This window comes from Mytilus galloprovincialis, chromosome 9 (assembly GCF_965363235.1).
Source record: "Mytilus galloprovincialis chromosome 9, xbMytGall1.hap1.1, whole genome shotgun sequence".
NCBI classification, from domain to species: Eukaryota; Metazoa; Mollusca; class Bivalvia; order Mytilida; family Mytilidae; genus Mytilus; species Mytilus galloprovincialis.
In genome coordinates this window covers 45425443-45447062 of record NC_134846.1, presented here as the reverse complement: position 1 = coordinate 45447062, position 21620 = coordinate 45425443, and the positions used below count along the sequence as shown (strand labels likewise).

Below are 21620 nucleotides of genomic sequence, written 5' to 3'. Positions count from 1 at the left end.
TTCAATTTTCTTATAAATATATTGTCTATTTATGTGCATTTATTCATTGAATCATCAATAATATCATCTTGACATATATGTTGAGTGTGTAGTTATTATTCGAATAAATGAGGTGAAGTCCAGCCCCCTTAGTGACATACAATAAATGATCGAGGCTGTCAGCTATTATAAGTTACTCATTAGAGGTTTTCTAGACATGCGGCAAAGATAATGTTGCAGACTGTTGAGTAAACTAAAATATTAATGTTAAATCATATATTTGTTCAAATACAAAAAAAACTGATGACTTGACGAATTGAGATGTTGAACGCGGGTTTTCCATTACAATTAAACCTTTAGAATATTAAAGAGAAAAATGAATCCTATGTGTTCTTATTGATTCTTGGTTGTACACGTCCATTGGCAAATATAACATAACTTTTGCAGGATCGACCGGGAAGTTATTAAAAACTTTAACTGTTATTTCACTAAATAATTCAAAATTTGGTGACTATGTGGAACGCATCTATCCAATCGAGCTACAGATAAAGGATACTACAGATAGAGTTAAGTCGGCCTCATATCTTGACTTACATCTAGAAATTGACAATGAGGGTCGGTTGAAAACAAAACTTTACGACAAAAGAGATGATTTCAGCTTTCCAATTGTGAACTTTCCATTTTTAAGTAGCAACATTCCAGCAGCACCTGCATACGGGGTATATATCTCCCAATTGATACTATATACCCGTGCTTGCATTTCCTATCATGAATTTCTTGATAGAGGGTTGCTGCTCACAAGAAAGCTATTAAACCAAGAGTTCCAAATGGTGAAGTTGAAATCATCCCTTCGTAAATTTTACGGACGCAATCACGAGTTGGTTGACCGTTATGGAATAACCGTTTCACAAATGATATCGGATATGTTCCTTACGTCGTAACTACAATCCCCTTCCCTTTCATGAATGTGACCTACCGAATTAGACTATTTACCGGATTTGTTATCACATAAGCAACACGACGGGTACCACATGTGGAGCAGGATCTGCTTATCCTTCCGGAGCACCTGAGATCACCCCTAGTTTTTTGGTGGGGTTCGTGTTGTTTATTCTTTAGTTTTCTATGTTGTGTCGTGTGTGCTGTTGTTTATTTGTCCTTTTCATTTTTAGCCATGGCGTTGTCAGTTTGTTTTAGATTTATGAGTTTGACTGTCCCTTTGGTATCTTCCGTCCCTTTTTTTTAAAGGATAAGAGAGAGAAAAAAATGAAGTATGAACAAGGTATTAAACAAAGGTTTCATTGATTTGTACAATAGGAAGTGTTAGTGTCAGAAAAGTTTAAAAATAGACATTTCTCTGATGTTTTTTTTAAAAGTTATAAATATATAATTATGCTATTGTAAAGTGAACGATATCTTAATCAACATATTGCTGGTAATTTATGAAAACCACATATCTAAATGGGAGTTTAATTGCGTATCAAGATGGCAAAAGTGCTTAGTTTCATTACCTATATATGTTTTTGTTTTTGTCTTTTTTTTTTTGCTAGTGAGAGAACCGACTTTACGGTATTTGTTTTCTCACTGTTGAAGGCCGTGCAATTGCCTATATTTACTTCATTCACTTCATTTGAACTTTGATTAATAGTTGTCTCATTGTTTATCATACCACATCTCCTTATTTTTAAATATTTTCTGAAATATTACCAATTTTATTTAAACTGATTGGGTGGAGCTTACGTTTTAATTTGCATAAGGACAGTCTATTTGAAGATGTGTGTCATAAGGATGATTGCCGTTATAATACTAATTACACTCTCTTCACTAATCAGTGTCATCAAACGCAAATACACATGAATTGAGTGTATGATATGGTACGAATAACAGGACACTTTATTGATGAGTTTATCCCAAAACTCCTGTCTATAGATGGACTGGTCTTAAATGCGCGAATCCCTTATACTCCGCCCAGTCAAGTGATATAAATCTAGAAATACGAAGATATGGTTTATGATAAAAGCAAGAAACGCATACTTGGTTGTTTTTGACTGGTTAAGCTCTTATTTTTGTTTGATTATAGCTGCTTGATTTTGATTTTTGGTACCCAATCTAAAAATTTATTGAATGATAATTTGATGGTGACTGTTTAGTTGCAGTTATAAACAAGGACACTTCCCTCCCAACTGACAACCATGATACTATTTCTCCTCGCATCAAAATCAATGGCTGTTGGATTAAGCAGACCATCTTCCATAGATAGAATTTGGTTACATTCCACGTTATCAATGGTGGATATGGACACGACATTGTTTGTAGCGTGGCCAATAAGGTAAATAATACCATGGTTATCTGACGTCACACCTCGTGGATCGCGCAGAAAGTGTTTGTAATTAAATGTCCAGCAGACTTTTGAAGAAGAGTCCAGTAGCTTAATTATATCGATTTCGTGATTGACAAAGCAAATGTTTTCATCCACAGTTGTAATGTACGTTCCCCATGGCAGGGCTTCTATGTAAAATTCTGAAATAGTATTATCAGACAGCGTAATCGTCTCTATACCTTTTCCCTCAACACAATAGAAGAGTACACCACTTTTGAATGTGATACCGTAACATGGGCCATTTGTTTTCGTTGTTTTTACCACTTCCTTGCTTTCAATGTTATATAAATAAACAACAGCTTCAGAGCCTGACGTCACAGCAACATATGTGTTATCGATTGCAGCGACATCAAATACGCGTCCATGACCTTCAATGCTATATTGGAAGGAACCATCGTTATCATGTATAATTAACGCCTGGCTGTTACGGTCAGTGAAAACAAATTTTCCATTCGGCATAAAGGTGCAACCTCTAATACTACGATTTCGGGATCCCTCTTCAATGTCAAATTTTTGAGCCAACCCTAGATGTGACTCTTTGCTACTTATAGGTGTTTGCATCTGTCTTTTGTCCTCCCTGAAAATTCTCACTTTTGTGGGAATAGTCTGCAAGAAAATTTCACAGACTTGTGTAATGTCTGTTAAGTAAGATTGGAACTGTTTATTGACTTTAAACTTGATACATATCTCATCAAGTTGATTATTATCAAATAAAGATTGTAACTGGTATTCCTCTTTGTGAACGTATTTTTCAACCTCTTTAATTCCCACAAATGTTTGAAAATCGGACCCATACGATGTCATCGAATCAATATCGCGAAGCTTTTGTTCCATGTCTGCGATTTGTTCGTCTATTTTCATCAGAAAAGTTTTGATTTCTTTTGTTTCTTCTCCAATTTGGTAATCTATATCTCCGATTAGTTTGTTTTCCGCATCATTTAATTTTTGAATGACTTCTTCACGGAATGTCGCAAACTCTGTTAAAATGTCTTTCTTTCGTTGGCTGAACATTTTAATATTGTTATCCCGATCACGTTTTATATTATGTAAATTTGTTATCAAGTCTTTTAAACATTGTTTAGCAGTCTCAATTGCTACGGAATGTTTTGAATTCTTTATTACTTCCGGGATTGGCTTGATATCGTCACATGTTTTGTGTGTGTCTTGTATGCACACATTACACAGGAGAAGTTCGTGGTTGACACAAAAACATGTTTGTCTTTCATAATGATCTGTACATGTCAATTTTAACTGCTGTATATATTGTGGCAACTTCATAAAATTTTCTGTTGAAATGACTGTGTGGTTCTTGCTTGTCTCTAACTCACCGTGTTTCTTCTCGCACATGACACAAAGTGCTTGTGCGCATTCTGGACACCATGTTACAGGAAGGGTGTACGTTCTATCTTCACAGTGTCCACAGGTAATATTGGTAGATGACATAGTTTAACCTTTCGCATGGATTGTTTTATTCTGTAAAGTAATGAGAAAATGCAGCTAACAAAATCTGTAGATTTTTTTTTATCTTTTTCGAGAAATCTATAATACTAAAACAACGAGGTTTGTCAGCCGTCATGAGGTAAAAACGACAAATCAAAGAATTCAACTTATATATAGATTATATAGGACAATGGTGTTGATTAAAAATTACACCACTCCAGACCCTTTTGCTTTCCACATAATTAATTTTGCAAATAATTAACAAGTTCAAGGTCGATTTCGATAACGATACCAACAGTACATTCACCTGTTACCTATTACCTTATCTGTACGTTCCTCATCTGACAGGCGCACCACCAAACGGTGTATTTTGGATTTGCTATATACACGGGTCATAATCACAGGGTTGATACTACTAAATTCAATTATTGTCACATTGTTCCCTGTTGTTGTAATTTAATCAGTATGAATTTCTAATATGACAATACGAATACTAAAAATCTGGACTTAAAATAAGGCGTATAGGTACAGTTTTCAATTTGTTAGCCGGCATGACGTAAAACAGAAAATCAAAGAATTCAACTCCATTTAGAACTAATATAAGACAATTCTATGATTAACAAATACTCCATTCCAGGCCCTTTTGTTTTCCAAATAATTAATATTACCAATAATTGATAAGTTCCAGGTCGACGGGTTCAAACAGACAGATTTTGAAACAGGAGAAAACTGTACATCTTATAATCGGCATGACTTTATCGGATAACAATACAATACTAAAATAAGGCTTAGTTATATACGTTAATTCAGTCACGAACCCGCGATATCACGGGTGTGTTCTAGTTTAATATAAATATGCAACTTAATCCCATTTGTGATACTATTGTTTGAAATCTAATACGAAATGTTCTGTCAAAAATTGATTTACAAACATACAATTGAAGGAACATGATTTCCACAAGTATACAATGTTGATTTTTACGAATTTTTCATTTACAGGGAACATCACTCTAACAAATATTTAAACCAAGCTGAATTTCCAGCTCGTCTGAGATACTGATGATGTAAATTATTGTCTAAATCTTACTAATCTCCGATGATGAGAAATGTGGGCGTGATATCAAGACCTTACAGAACAAGTAGATTCTAATAAAAACACAGGAAAAAAACCCAGAATATCGGATTATTATGCCTATTAATACTTGACAAACTGCGGAAAAGGACATATCTCTTTAGGTGTCATACCACCAATTAAAAGTCCCTATCTGTTCAATCAAATTTTGCAATTTTCAAAGCTTTCTAAATATTTTACCTTAAGTTTAACTTCATAGAAACTAGGTATATCCTGAATCGTTCAGGTGTCACCTTTCTGCATGCCAATTTTCAACATACATTCAAAATCATATAAGAAAGAAGAGAGCTTCCGAAAGGAGGTACCACTAAAAATAACCCCTGGTTTTCTGGAAATCTTAAATTAGTATACTATGGAGCGCATTAATCCTCAATTTTTAATGCAAACTCATAAACAGGTAAATTTTGGCTTAAAATGGTCTTAATACATTTCTCTTTCAACAAAACTTTCATTTCTGCAAATTTGTTGGTTAGTTTAGGTGAACAATGACATCAAATGCACTATTTCTTGTCCGAGTAGGCCTACTTTCACATACGTTCTAAATTTGAGGGAGTAATTGGTGGTATGACACCTTTAGAAAAAAATGTATTGCCAGACGGGGATATTCTACTTGACTACAGCCGTTAACGTGGGGTCGAGACGAAGAGTAAAACATGATGTGTCGGAAGAAGCAAGTGTGTACAAAAATATAATATTTTTCATATTACAAGTATTGTCTGAAGAAAAAAGAAACTAAAAAGTGTATACTTTACCATTTGAAATGATCTATTTGTCAAACGTTGAATGCATATAGTTACTATCCACTATTCACATTTTACCGATACACTTTGCATTTAAATTTTTATGTTTTAGAACGTCTAACTTCCGTAATTTTATATTTGGAATGTTACCAAAGTTAGTTTAAAAAACACATTTTCCATATTGAATATCTGTGTTGAGAATAACTTGTTACTGAACAATTCATTTATGATAATAGACTTTGCACAATTATTTAAAGTGTTTACAACCGATTAAATCAATTTTATGCAACACAATGTGTAAACAAGTTTATATTCGTTGGTATACTTTTGTAATTTGAAACAATTTTTTTTCGATATCTATGGACGGCTTAGATTGTCACGTTTCAGCTACAAAATGACAAAATTTTAGGACGAAGGGCAATGGTGAGAGCCCCCTGATCTCTCAATCTTTCTGACATTATGCAGATTTTTAGTTAATAGGTAGATACAAACGTGAGTAAAAGGAATTTGGGTACACTTCCTGTTTTCTATGTTAACGGAGGGCCCAAAGTGCAAGTGACTGCTAGCAGCCGGTTGGATATTGAATATCGAAAATCGAATAACAAACCGGCTGCTAACTTCACATACATATTTTCTTTTTATAAATCTTTTGCATGTATAATTATAAGCCATTTGTAAAAGTCTTATAAAATCTTATTTATTTTTTAATAGTTTTTGAGAACTTTAACTTGTCAATGATAAAGCTATGAAAAATCTAGAAAAAAACATTTCCCGCCAAAATTTCAATGGCTTATATCTCGAAAACAAGCACATTGACCTCTATATATTTTTTTTCCTTTTTGATTCCTTAATGAATCCCCTATTTATATATACTAGTTTTATGAAAAGCTATTTATTTTGAAAATGAGTAGCGAACTTCCTTAAATATGTTCCAAAATCCATACCGTAAAGTAAGCTATAAAATTCCTAACAAAAAAAATGTGAAATAATTTAAAAAGGAAACCAACGGCCTGATTTATGGCAAGCCAATAAACAAACGAAAAAGAAATTTCTGATAAAAACCATCGATAACCACCGACTAACATGCTTATGTGACATGGGGCAGACACATACAAAGATTGCAGATGTTAACAAGTATGTGAGAAATCAAACATTCGTTAGCCTTGGTAAGGTCGTTGATGAAGGCTCCATCGAATAGCCTTAGTCGGTAGGCCACATTCGAGAAAAGGAACTGAATAGTAGTTACGGCATAAGGAAATCTTCCGATATCATCGGTGCAATCTAGTATTGATATATTGCCTCAGTTTGTTATACCTGATGTGTGATGCTTCGTGTTTTCCTCAATTAATAGTTTGACTCCTACGTTTTATATTACTGTTAATTATTTATGTCTATTAAGAGCAGCTATAACTTGTATGCAAAGAATTAAAATCACAAAACTACTGAACTCCGTGGAAAATTCAAAACGGAAAGTCCCCAATCAAAAGACAAAATTAAATGATAAAAAACATCAAACGGATGGACCACAACTGTCATATTCCTGACTTGGTACAGGCATTTTCTAGTGTAGAAAATGGTGGATTGAACCTGGTTTTATAGCGCTTAACCTTTCACTTATATGAGAATCTCATCAAATTCCGTTATTTTTACAACGATGCGTGAACAAAACAAACATAATCGGTAAAATAGTCAAAATATGGTTACAGCAGTCATCACTGTGTTACAATCTCAAAATAAACAAACATTTACGAAAAGCATCAAGGAGTTTAGTCCAATATGATATTCTTTTGTTGTGCATACAGTCAACTGATATGCATTAAGTGTGGGAAGGCATTTCTTTCCATCACAATTATTTGTAACAACAAACAACTGTTTGAAAACGATTAAATTCGGTTATGTTACTAAATTAAAATATATACGATGATTCTATCATCTCCGAGTTCGGTCGGGATGATATACATTGACAAAGGTAAGTATATTTTATTTCTATGTATAAAATTCAATTATCTGTTGATGATAACTTATAATGTTCTATTAGTTGTCTAAATTAGAACAACAAAATCCGTCTTACGTCAACTTTGCTCAGACGGAATTCCAACCTCAGACTTAATACAATTACAATACTTTAGGAACTGAATATAACCATTCAAATGTTCAGCGGTACTGATCTAAAACTGTTCAAAAGTAATATTGCTTGATTACCATAAAAATGATTATCAAATACGTTCGAAATCAAATGGTGCGAGTGTTTATGATAAATGTGAATACCTTCAGCTATTTATAACGTTAAAGAAATCTGATTGTTTGTGAATTGGAAATTAATACCCTTTATCTTGATCTTATTCCATTTTAAAACATACCTCAATATGTCATTACTCATAGCAATCTCAGATAAGTGTACCACAGATCCTTCCTCGTATACCAACTGCATACTTTCATTTTTCTATCAGCTGAAAAAGAAAAATTACAAATAAGCAAATGAAGATTCAACTCAAAACCTAAGGAGATAAGAAACCCTAGCAGGCTTAGCGAATGATGCTATGAGGCTATCATTAAAGCCATGAAATGTAATATAACTAAAACTATTGTGTAGCGAATTTTGCCACATTGTTAACGGGAAAAGAAAATAATTAATAGCGAGTACACTGATCATTCTGTCTCTCCCGTTTTCCTTCCTTTGTAATTCTCAGAATATGTTCTACGTTATGACTGTATTCAGAAGCTATTTTACAGGAGGAAAAAATAATTTCGGTACGATAGTCGTTGTAAACAAGTGAACAGCAGTAACCGTAAATGTAGAATTCTTTAAAAAAAAATGAGCGATAATAATTTCGTATTTAAAAAATCCCATGCCTTTTTGAAAGCAACTTTTAGTGCCACTATAACATGTATAACAGATTTCATCTACAGAAATCTGTTTATTTATACACGTGTATGTATCCCACCGAAACAACAATTCCCTTTGGTACAAGTATCTTTTATATGTAATTTAAATTGTACGTACATCAATATTTGCATACATGTAGAAGACAATCATAAAACAGTGTAATATATATAAGTACATATATAGTTGTTGATGTGTTTCTCCCGGATATAGTTTTTAACCTGGATTTTTTTTCACTCAATCAATTTATTACTTTCGGACACCGATAAACTATTGATGCCTTTATCAGATGACCTAACATAATGTTCATCGCACAATACATATAAGAAAATAATCGCCTGAACAGAATCATATTGACAATATGACAGTCAAGGTCATGAACGGGGTCTCATTAGGCGGATACCGCTTACTGTTTTGTCAGAGTCAAAGAAAAAAAAAGAAACAAAATAAATAACCAGAAAAAAGAAATTAAGTACACAATAAAATGCGACCAATGAAGTAAAATACGGAAGCAACCTAATGATTCCGGAATGAAAAAGCAGATATCAAAGAACGATTCCGGAAATGATCGGAAATTACTTTACAATCGGAAATAAACGAATGTTTCCGACTACTACCGGAAATAATTAAACATTCGGAAATAAACGAATGTTACTGAATACTACCGGAAATAAACGAATGTTTCCGAATACTACCGGAAATATATATACATACGGAAATAAACGAATGATTACGAAAACTAATGAAATGATATAACATTTTTATCTTTACCTGAAAAAATTAATACACAACAAAAAATTTCACATCAATATACATTGTACAAGTTTATTAAATGAAATATACATATATTAACACAAAATACAATATTACTGTGTGAAACGTCCTTCAAGTTTTAATTTCCTTTCCGTTAAATTATAAACACTCACTCTCATTTCACTGATCGAAGTGTGTCCATGGACAACACATGAAGAATGAAAAAGTTTAAAATGACACTCTTTTCCAAGGTTAATGTTCTCACATTTTCTCTGTATTTTCTAGTATGTGACTGTATTTAAACTCACAGAACGCCTGTTCAAAATGTTTTTCGAGTTTATCCAGTTCACTATCAATTAAACATTCGTGTCTATGTTGTGATCCATGTTCAACTTTGCATCCCTGACAAAACTTCTGTGATAATTTTTGCACCATTTCATCCAATAATTCAGCAAAGGAAAACAGTAATATAGTTAAAAGTAGTCTTTTTTCCATACCAACTTTAACTGCCACCATTGTACTATCAGTGTTCATCTATAAATGAATGGAGAAATAAGATGCTTTCCTTTAGATTACACAGTTTCGTCAAATTTTCTTTAGTGATCAGAATCTTTTTCCCTTTAATAACAAGCTGTATTCGAGTATGTTTACCTCTTTTCCTCACCACCACTTTTGTTGTTTCATCTATTTAACACTCAATATGTTTCTTGAATAAATCAGTATGCAAGTGATCAAATTCACAACCGTTCACCTCCTTGGATAAATCCACCAGTGCATGTGCCATTGATATGACTGTGTGCTTTTATAATTGCGGTTGCGGATTAAATTGTCCATGATGATTCATAAAGAGATAAACGAAACGTATGGTGAACGTTTCAGTCACGTGGTTAGAAGGAGGGTTACTCGAACAATCTGTTTTCCTCCCTTCTTTTTATGTGAATCTCATTTATATTTTATTTATGGAAGGGTTTGGTAAAATGTAACCATTACAATCACTTAATAAACTAACCAATAGTTCTATACTCCCATTTTGTGTTGACAAATTAACAACTGCCGCAATAACATAAATGAAAACTATTATCATCTGACAAAAATACACGATCTCTGCTTTTGGTACATTTTGTCGGAAAAAAACACCACTGTTTGAAGGTTTTCTGTGCTCATCCTCTCTGTTATCTTAACTCAAAATGATTTTTTTTTAATACTCAAAATATATATATGTCTGTATTTTATAGGAGAAGTTCATTAAGAAGATGTAATTTCCAATTTTCAATATGAAAACTTTTGTTATCATATTGTTGTTTAGTTGAAATAATGTATGTTTATCAATTGAAAGTAATAAAATATACAATCTAGTTTTCTTTTCTTCGAAAATAAACAAGTTGTGAACCTTGTGTAGATATTTCATATTCGTTGGAGAAGAAAATCGAACTGATCATGTACAACAATAATAAACTCTTTTTGAATGATTTGTTGGTCCTTAAAAGGACTGTTGTACACATATAAATGAAATACATGGATTTTTCTTATTGGTAGTTGACAGGATCCATACACTTGTAGTCTGCTTACACTGCATCAAAGTAACAGCCACAAAAATATAGATCTTCAATAAACTCTGGGTGGTGTTCAAAGTTGTATAGAATACAAACAATGTAACCGTTATTCAGAAGCCATGTTTCTACAGGACACCGATATAGTTCTTCATGATGAAGTCTGTCAACCCTGTTCCTTATCAAATTAGCAGTCTTTTTGTGACCTCTTCGTGATCGTCTGATCTTCCCTGTTCTCTTTCTCTTAATAGTGTATACATATTAAAATTTTGGAGATTCCTACTATTTGTTCTTATGTAAATACTGATGATGTATTCTGTATAACAAACGTTTTTTCTTAGTTTATAAACTTTTTGCATTCAGATTATACGTTTACAAGATTAAACTTTAGGATGTAAACGTGGATAGATCAACGTGTATGCCACGTTTACAAGATCATACGTAGGAGGGTAGGGGATTAAAAACATTTCCGCTAATTTTTCCCCACCGGATTTAAATCAGGATGTTAAGTAGCAGTTAAGAGGATAACAAGATTAATCTACTTCAGTTAAGAGGATTATAACCAGGATGCTAAGTACAAGATAAGAGGATTATGAGATTAATCCACGTCAGTTAAGAAGATTACAACTCGGATGTTAAGTAGCAGTTAAGAGGATTACGAGATTAATCCATTTCAGTTCAGAGGATTATAACCCAGATGTTAAGTAGCAGTTCAGAGGGTCAAGAGATTATAGACCGGATATAACTTCATCGTTAAGAGGATAAGCTATGACGTGACTTCCGGTGGGGGTTGGTGGGGGACTGACCCCATTTCATACTACTTGTAATCTTGCTACTGTTTCAAAACTACTTGATTATACAGTGGACAATATAAGTGTGTGAAAAGCCAATATTTACATGTACGAATATTGAGTACTTTGAGCTAACTTTTACAGTGTCTTGATTTTAATACATTTTGGGGTTCAAATTTTGGCTTCGAGCGACTATCAAGGAACATCCAGAATAGTACTTCGGACGTAACTAAACTATAAAGAGTTTTTTTCATATGTTAGAAATGATCAACGTTATTTGAGGATATGTCAAATAGTTGTTGATATATGAACTGTTGTCGCTTGTTACACTGAACTAATTTTTATCATTGTTTTTTTCATGGCCAGCTATCAACCCGTGATTTATTTGGGAGATATCTTTTAAAAATCGAGTTTATTTGATAAACATTTTCGGACTAATAGACCCACTGATGCAGATTTCTATGAACCTTAAAGTTTCACAAACTTAAATGCAACAGATGGCTAGATTCTACAAGTATCGTTCTTGGGAAATAGAACATAACCAGCTTCGTTGTCAATCTGATGATAAAAGTAATAATTCTGTGTACAGCACACTTTCAGATTTGTACAGATTCAACTTTATTCTGTTTCACTTGTAACAGATTTAAAGAAACCTCTTTTCGGCCATTTAGTTTATAATCATTAATTTATGTTTATACATGTAGGTTGAAGCATATATGCTTTTTATGATAACCCAAACTTTTTAGCCAACCAACCTCAATAACAGTTTGAGATGGATATATGGATCCAGAATGATGTCTTGTAAAGTTTAAATCCATCTGTTTGAGAGAGACTACGAAATATTTGTTTCAGACAAGTCAGTGTTTGGATGATATTTACAGTTCTCGCAGGAATCTGACCTTGAGAAATGTTCAAAATTGTTTCTTTCGAGACTTTTATTAATCGAATAAAACATTCGTGCTATAATTGAAGATATGAGCATGGACATTATTGGCAGGAAATATATACATCTGCTCAATGAGAATAGCTATCAGTCCCTTATTAGCGATACACTCCAATGATAGAGGAAATGAAAATAACGTAATTGATTAAGTACGTCCGAAGCACTTTTCTTACCTCCTTTTAATTTGAACGACAAAACCCAAAAACTTAAAATCCAAAGAAGTAGACATCAATTTTATCATTCGTATTTTCTTAATTGAAGGCCAATTTTTGGCCGACTATAATTTTGCATATCGTTCACTAGGTAGATTTAATTGGCCTCGGCTTCAGGTGATACAACATTCAACTTTTAGTAGAAGTCTAGTCGGTTTCTTTTACGTTGTGTGAATGCATTATATATAACATTTAATATCATGGTTAAAATGTATAAAACATTAAAATTCTGATTACATGCAATTTACATTTCGTTTAGAGGCAAATATTTATTTATATGTTAGATATAGGAATTACTTAGGATAGCATTAAAATTCGATGTTATGTTAATGTTATAGAACATTTTGAAAACGAAAGAGATTGGGTTATAATACATATGTTAGGTTACCTAAATCGATACATGTGTACACGAAATATCAAAAATACGATATATATTCAGTTGAATGTCTATAGTACAGTTTTTGGTATAACCTGTCGTAAATGTGCTTGTTGTTGCTTGATGTGAACGATAGAATAAGAATTAAAAAAAAAATACCGGAAACAAAAACAAAAAAACAGAAAAACAAACAAACAAACAAAAAACAAACAAACAAACTAACAAACAAACAAACTAACAAACAAACAAACAAAATATCAACATAGAACTGACAGCGAAATAGAGTGAAGATATCTCAAGTCAAGTAAGATTCTGCATAGTTTTCAAAGACTCGTGACTGTCTTGCTTTTATATCCGATTCCAGAATAAGTTTAAACTTGAGAATACAAATAATATGCCAAAGACACAAAAACGCTGTCATAGCGGTATATAGGGTATCGATTTTGACCGAGGCGGTACTTAGATATACGACTCCAAGAAGATCTTTTGAAGTTTAATTTAGGATACTCGTGATCAGAATTTGTAACTTTTTTATCGATCTGTTTGAACGGCTTGCTGTTGCTTCCCTACAATGGGGTGCCCTGTGTCCTTTTAGTCCCTATTTGTAAGTTTTTTACCTCCATATCGTATATCTATTAGGACTACGGGGTACTATGTGAGACTACGGTACTATTTGAGATAACAACCCACGTAGACCGACAGATAAAGACTACATTCGATAAATTAAACAAGTAGAAGGAATAATGTCAAATTAAAAATGTCATTGTATATTACCCGTCAGCTTATGTGTTATGTAAATCAATGACAGAATTAAATGTGACGTCATTGGTGATATTATTATATTTTGTGTCTGAAAAGAAATTGTCGATTGGCGATAAACAGTTTACTGCCATTTCAATCAAAGCTGCATATAAAAAGGTTGCAATCACATTGGTCGTAAATAACTTACTCGACGGAACATCGTTCACTTTTCTTAGAAATATTTTCTATTTTAGTAGATTTATTCATTGAATCGTCAATAATGTTATTTTGACATATACAAAGTAAGTTAAGTGTGTAGTTATTATTCGAATAAATGATGTGAAGTCCAAATGTACTTAGTGACATACAATAAATGATCGAGTTTGTCATTTGTAATAAGTTACTCATTGGAGGTTTCTAGACATGCGACAAAGGTAGAGTGTTTGGTAAATTAAAATATTGATGTAAACAAATAACCTTAAATGATCTTGAAATAGTGTCGAGTCCTATCTAGCAATATGGAATGCGTGGTTGCATGGGGGTTTTATAATAACAAATTGTTTTATGATAATGAAGTGCATTGTTATCGGTTATCTGTCATCCAACTAGCACTTAATTATAAAATTATAATCATTATAAGTATTTGCGCAATCAAAGTTTATTTGATAAATTTTTAAGGTAAAATGAAATTTATACTGACATTCAAACTTTCTATGTCAGTTTCTGTAAAGTGACACATTTTCAGTTACGAGGTTGTGTCATTAACCCATGGATATGAAAGGTCGGAATCAGTCGTTAAATTCATGACTTTTTAGTGACAGTTATAAAAAAAGAACCGTTCCATCCCATCTTTCAACCATGAAACTATTTCACCTACCATCAAAATCAATGGATGTTGGAATTAAGTAGACCCTCATCCTTAGATAGGTTTTGTTTGCATTCCATGTTATCACTGGATATGCACACGTCATTATTTGTAGTGTGACCAATAAGGTAAACGCTTATGTGACGTCACACCCTGTGGATCACGCAAAAAGTGTTTGTAATGGAAATGTTCAGCAGACTTTTGAAGAAGAGTCAAATAGTTTAACTATATCGCTTTCGTGATTGACAAAGCAAATATTGTTACCACTATTGTTATTGACATTCCACATGGCAGGACTTTTGTGTTAAATTCTGAAATGGTGTTATCGGACAGAAGCCATCGTCTCTATACCTTTTCCCTCAACCCAATAGAAGAGTGAACCACTTTGGTATGTGATACTGTAACACTGACCATTTATTTTATTGTTTTTATTACTTTCTGGCTTACAATGTTATACAGACCATTAACAGATTCAGAGCCTGACGTTTCAGCAATATATGTATTATCAATTGCTGCGACATCAAAACGGGTCCACGACCTTCAATTCTATCCTGAAACGAACCATAATCGCTTTCATGTATTATTAAAACCTGGCTCAATGAAAAAAATGTCCATCCGGCATATACGTGCAACCTATAATACTTCGATTTCGGGATCCATCTTCATTGTCAAATTTTTAAGCTAAACCAAGATTTGAATTTTTGATACTTACAGAGGTTTGCATCTGTATCTTTTGTCTTTTCTGAAATTTTCACTTTTAGTTGAATAAACTGCAGGAAAATTTCTCACCCTATTGTAAAGTTTGTCAAGTAAGATCGCTTACTGACATTTACCTTCATACAGCTCTCATCAAGTTGATTATTATCAAATAAAGATTGTAACTGGAGTTCTTCTTTGTGGACATATTTTTGAACCTCTTTATTTCCCTAAATTATTTTAAAATCTGACCAAAACAATGTCATTCAATCAAAATCGCGAAGCTTTTGTTTCATGTCTTTGATTCGTTCGTCAAAATTTATCCAAAACGTTATGTTTTCTTCAACGTGATAGTCTATATCTCTGCATCATTTTATTTTGAATGACTTCTTCACAGAATGTTGCAAACTCTGTTAGAATGTCTTTCTTCTGCTAACTGAACATTTTAGTTTTGTTATCCCCGTCACGATTTCTAGTATGCAAATTTGTTATAATGTCATTTAAACACTAATTTACAGCTTCAATCGAATGTTTTGAACTAGAAATTACATCCGGGATTTGCTTGATATCGTAACATGTTTTGTGTGTGTCATTTACACAAAACACAGAAGTTCGTGGTTAACACAAAAACATGTATGTCGTTCATTATCATTGGTATATTTCAATTCTAATTGTTGTATATATTGTGGAAACTTTATCAAGGTTTTTTTCATCGAAATGACTGAGTGTGTATTTTTTGCTTGTTTCTAACTTATCGTATATCTTTTCTTATATCCATCTGTATAGATCAATTATCTGTTGGTAATAATCTATGATATTCTATTAGTAGTCTTCATAGAACAACAAAAAACGCCTAACGTCAACTTTGCACAGAGGGAGTTTCAACCTCAGGTTTAATACAATCACAATACTTTATGAACTAAAAAAAAACCATAAAAAAGTTCACAAGAGCAGCGATACTGCACTAGCTGTTCAAAACATAATATGCTGTAATTATCATAAAAATGATAAACTTTTTATCAATTACGCTCGAAACTAAATGGTGCGATCGCTTTTGATAATGGTTGAATACCTTCAGCTATTTCTAATGTAAGAAAATCTGATTGTTTACGAATGGCAAAATAAAAGGCAGGATTATAATTTAGTACGCCAAACACGCGTTTTGTCTATATAAGACTCATCAGTGACGCTCATATCAAAATATTTATGGAGCCAAACAAGTACAAAGTTGAAGAGCATTGAGGATCCAAAATTCCAAAAAGTTGTGTCAAATACGTCTGAGGTAAATCTATGCCTGGGATAATAAAATCCTTAGTTTTTCGAAAAATTCGAAATTTTGTAAACAGCAAATTTATAAAACATGAAACACATCAAACGAATTGATAACAACTGTCATATTCCTTACTTGATGCAGGCATCTTTATGTAGAAAATGATGGGTTAAACCTCACACTTGAATGATAGTTGCATCAAATTACAATATATTGACAACGATGTGTGAACAAAACAATAAAACATAATAAGTAAAAATGTCAAAAATAGGGTACAGCATTTAACAATAATCACTATAAAAGCAACCAAATATGTAATAAAGAAGCACGAACAGGCATATAGACAAAGCACATTAACAGAAAATTAAGACAAGCATACAAAAATGTAAAACCCCGAAACCAAACCCTCAATACATTGTAACCATGACGTACCGTAAGGCAGTTTTTTCCTAAGAAAAGACTAGTGGTTATCTTTCTTCCTTCATAAAAATATAATCTGTTTAATCAAATATAACAAGTAAACATTTAACATTAAAGTTATTGTTCTACAATGTTCAGATCATGGATATGAAAGAAGTCACTGAATGTCAAGTAAACAACAACCAATAAATACTTCCTTCTGTGATACTCTAAATAAATGCGCTGCATAACTTTTTCCGTATGAAAATAATAGGACATGTGATATAAATGCTCATGAAAGATATAAGGCGTACAACATTGTGCACAATGTTATCTGGGGGTAAAAAAAGTAAAGTATTATTATTTGTATTGTATTGTTTATATGCCTTCAACCCCCGAGGTATAAATGTGCATTTCATTAATAAAAAAGTTGATGAGACTATTTTAATTGTGGAACAACGAATGAGATGAACAATACATTTTTATAATGCAGTGCACAATATACTCAATTTCAATTAGCAAACTCCATATCGAAAAGTAGGATGTAAAAGTTTCAAAAGTGAATGTGTGCACTAAACCCTTCTCAGTTAAGTACCAAAATTATCGGTAGTTTTGTAGAAAAAATATTATTTACTTTTTCATATTGATTTCATTTATTTTTTAATTATTTGAATATGGGAAGGAATTTAACGAGCATTTGTTTTTAATGCATTTGTTGATTGTTTAGCCAGAAGACAACGTTGATGTGTTTCCCTCAGTTTTAGTTTGTAACTCCGATTTGTTTTCTCTCAATCAATTTATGACTTTTGAACAGCGGTAGACTACTGTTGCCTTTCTATTTTATAGAACTTATAAAATTAAGTGGAATCTAGTATCATTCTAATTCTTTTTCTACGGGAAATAAACCGGAATTTGATCAATTCGTATAAATCAAGTACAAATCAGAATCCGGAAATCTCCCTGATGATATTGGAATTTTCATATTTGTATCACGAGGATTCAAATTGAACGTTGTACCAAATTTCAAATAGGAGCCATGAAATTGAATAAATCTATATTAATAATTATGATATTATATTCTCCTGAATAAGTTTAAAATCAAAAGCAATCCAATCAAAAGAATTCATGAAATTAAACTTTAGTACAAACAAACCAAGTCAGAATAATTTTTTTACATCTGATGTTATTGAATATGTTTAAAAACTTTAAAAAAATATTCTGCAACGGTGTTTTCGGTAATTTTTTTTTACCAAATGAATTTGGTGTAAAAAAAACAACGAAGAGTGTATTTTTTTTCTGAACAGTTGAAGACAGAATCCATCAAAGAATCCTAGAGAGTTCAAGGAATATCAACATCCTATTTCACTCACAAAAATGTGTTTATCACAGTGAGAGATAAGTATGAATCCTTTTTTTTTTCAAACTAATGTGGCAAATTCAAAAGTTTAAAGAGTTGTAAATAGATATAAGAAGATGTGGTACGAGAACCAATGAGACAACTCTCTTTCTAAGTCACAATTTGTAAAAGAAAAACCATTGTAGGTCAAAGTACGGTCTTCAAAACAGAGTCTTGGCTCACACCGAACAGTAAGAAATAACGGGCCCTTGAATTTACCAGTGTAAAATCATTTAAACGTGAAAACCAACAGTTTAATCTATATAAAGAACGAGAAACGAAAAACACATCAACAAACGAATACTACGAAACACCAGGTTCCTGTGTTAATCAGCCTTGAGATTATCAAAACAAAATTTAGTGGAATTAACAGTCTCGTTCTTGTTGAACTATATTTAATTGCAATAATTCGACTTACGTTTAATTCATTGATTAAAAAATGTTGATATAATTTGAAGCAGGGCATTTTGTTTCCTAATAGACAAATGATGTTAACTTTAGCTTGAGTGCAAATAGGTGTATCTAAATCGGAAGTAGAATTTGAAGCCGGAAGAACTACATTAATATATAAATTCAAATTATAAAAAGAAACAAAAGAACTTGACATGCAAAAATGGTAAGTAAATATTTTCATCGCAGTTTTCACCTATTCAATCTGACAATTTTTTAAGAAGCTAAAGCGATGTGTCGATAAATAATATACTTATATTTAATTTGATTAATTCATGTCTGCTTTTGGTCCATGGCCAAATATTATAAATGGGAATGTGCATGATGTTAATGTGTGGATAAGATATGTATTTATCATGCTTTGGACTTCAAGTTAGACGTGCCCTTTTTATGCACGTCTGAAACCATATTTCACATTGCATTTATACCAACAATGAATGATCTGCAAAATTGAATTGTCCATGTTTTGTTCTTGTTATTAAAAACCCTACTTCTGTTACTTCGTGTTAAAAACACCTGGACTATGTCAAGTGTCAGTGACCACTTGGCCAACTAAGCTTTATAAAATATAGTTTTCGTAACTCGAGTGATGCCTTTACTATTCGGCTCTATTTAGGGTAGTAACACAGAACATAGCAAGTAAATGGTATACCTTGCAGATATAATGTTTTTGTCTTTCGTGAAAGATGACAATTTTACTGACATGCAGTCACATCAATGTCAATTTACAAATAAAATAATGGTTGTCTTTTGAAATATAATTTCTCAGATGATATAACACAAAAACTGGAAATCCAAATGTGTTTTTATTTCAGAATTTTCCGAACCAACCAAACCAGGAGATTAGGGCAATGCTTTTATGCCCGTCCGGTGCTGGTAAAAGTCGTACAAGAAATAATCTTCTCGGTGACAAAACAGCAGTGTCGGTAACGGATTTCGGCCTATTACCATTAAATGCAAATCCCATACAGGCGAAAGATTTGGGAAACGACTATCCATAATCGACACCCCTGGTATTTGGGGAGTTGAAAACGAGAATAAAGAACTTTTAGATGAAATTAAGATAGGTCTTCAAATGACAGATGAAGGTCCCCATGTATTTCTTTTGGTCACAGAAATGACCCGTGCCGTCGATTTCAACAAAATGTCTCTTCAATACCAGAATTTGTTCGGAGAAAAAATGTTCAAGTATGTAGTTGTCGCCTTAAAAATTTTGATGTTTGGAAAGACAGGGTTAAAGATGACCATGACCAAGACCCAGATATTGATCAATACCTTAAAAGTTTACCCGAGGACGCAATGAATGTATTTGGAAAATGTGGAAACAAATATGTTGTATTTGACAACAAATGCAAAGGGGGTGAAATGGAAAGACAGTTAGGAAATCTAATGGCAAAACTAAAGAATTTGATTACATTTAACAAAGAAGAAGTCTAAATTAAAGAGAGTCAAGAGGATGATCATCAAAACGACATGCCTCACAATCCGGGAAATAGTTGGAAGTTACCAGTCGGTGTTTTTGCCGCATTCGTCGCACTATTGGGCGTTGTCTATTCAAAATTTTCTAGATAACTTTTTTGCCATATATGGATATTTCAATGATTGTCTTTGAGGATATAAAATACTACAGGAAATATATATATTTTTTAAGTTTGAATGTTGTCCTAATTTCTATTTTTGTTTATCTCGAGGTTTTGATGAAAGGCATATATATACAGAGATTCTCTAAAGGAAAAGTGGATTTTCCGATTGTTATTTTTGTATTTCATGTAAACAAATAGATCAAAATGAAAATGAAACGGAATGGAACACGATATATACAATGTAATTCTGAAGTGAAGTACCCATATGTTAAATATTTAAAAAGAATATTAGAATAACTTTTTGTCTAGACATGTCATCAAATGAATAAACAGTTACGCTGACGTCAAAGGTACACTGATTGGTACGGAACACAGTGATAAACTTACATAGCACACGCCATAATCCTCTGTCAGAAGACACAAACATTATTTACCACACCCATGCATTTAAAGAGTTGACCTTGCCTCAACTTAAATAGTCCTTTCAAGTGTCATGCGTTTTCTTGAGATTAAGAACCTACATGCCGAATAAAACAAAACATACGTCATAATTTGGGGTAATTTAGGCAAAAAACATCAAAGAGATCATTCGAATCGTATTTTATTTTTTATTAAATTTGATTAATATCATATTTCCTGGGAGCACTCTGGGTAAACATATTTTTTGTTTAAGCTTTAGAAAGCAGCAGCATTCTTACAGGAAACCAATTAGTCAAGTATCAATTTGGTATTCGAAACACGGTTCTACTGAACGATACTCAAGTACTCGAGTATTCGTTGACATCCCTAGTTTCATCACCAGTTGTTGTCAAAACCGATATTTTTTTTTTTATAAATTAACATTATCTTTTTAAAACAAGAAGACTAAAACTGATAACTCAAAGCAATAGCGAATGAAATGTTTTTCTTTACTTTTATAAGACATTTGGTAATTTTTCGTGACTTACAACCTACTAACTACATTTGTAGCTATGCTCTTTACTGTTATGAAATATTGGTGTGACTTGTCTATATGCCTTTTTGTTTTTCTTTGATGGCATATT

At 32.5% G+C, this 21620-nt stretch overlaps 1 long non-coding RNA gene across 1 annotated transcript; it reads right to left on the bottom strand.

Moving 5' to 3' along the window:
- On the bottom strand, positions 1-5779 carry LOC143045097 (uncharacterized). The gene is made up of 2 exons (XR_012968862.1): positions 5681-5779; positions 1-3829 (listed from the first exon to the last, which is right to left on the bottom strand). It is a non-coding gene; the product is annotated as an uncharacterized LOC143045097 (long non-coding RNA).
- Positions 5780-21620: the final 15841 nt, after the last annotated feature.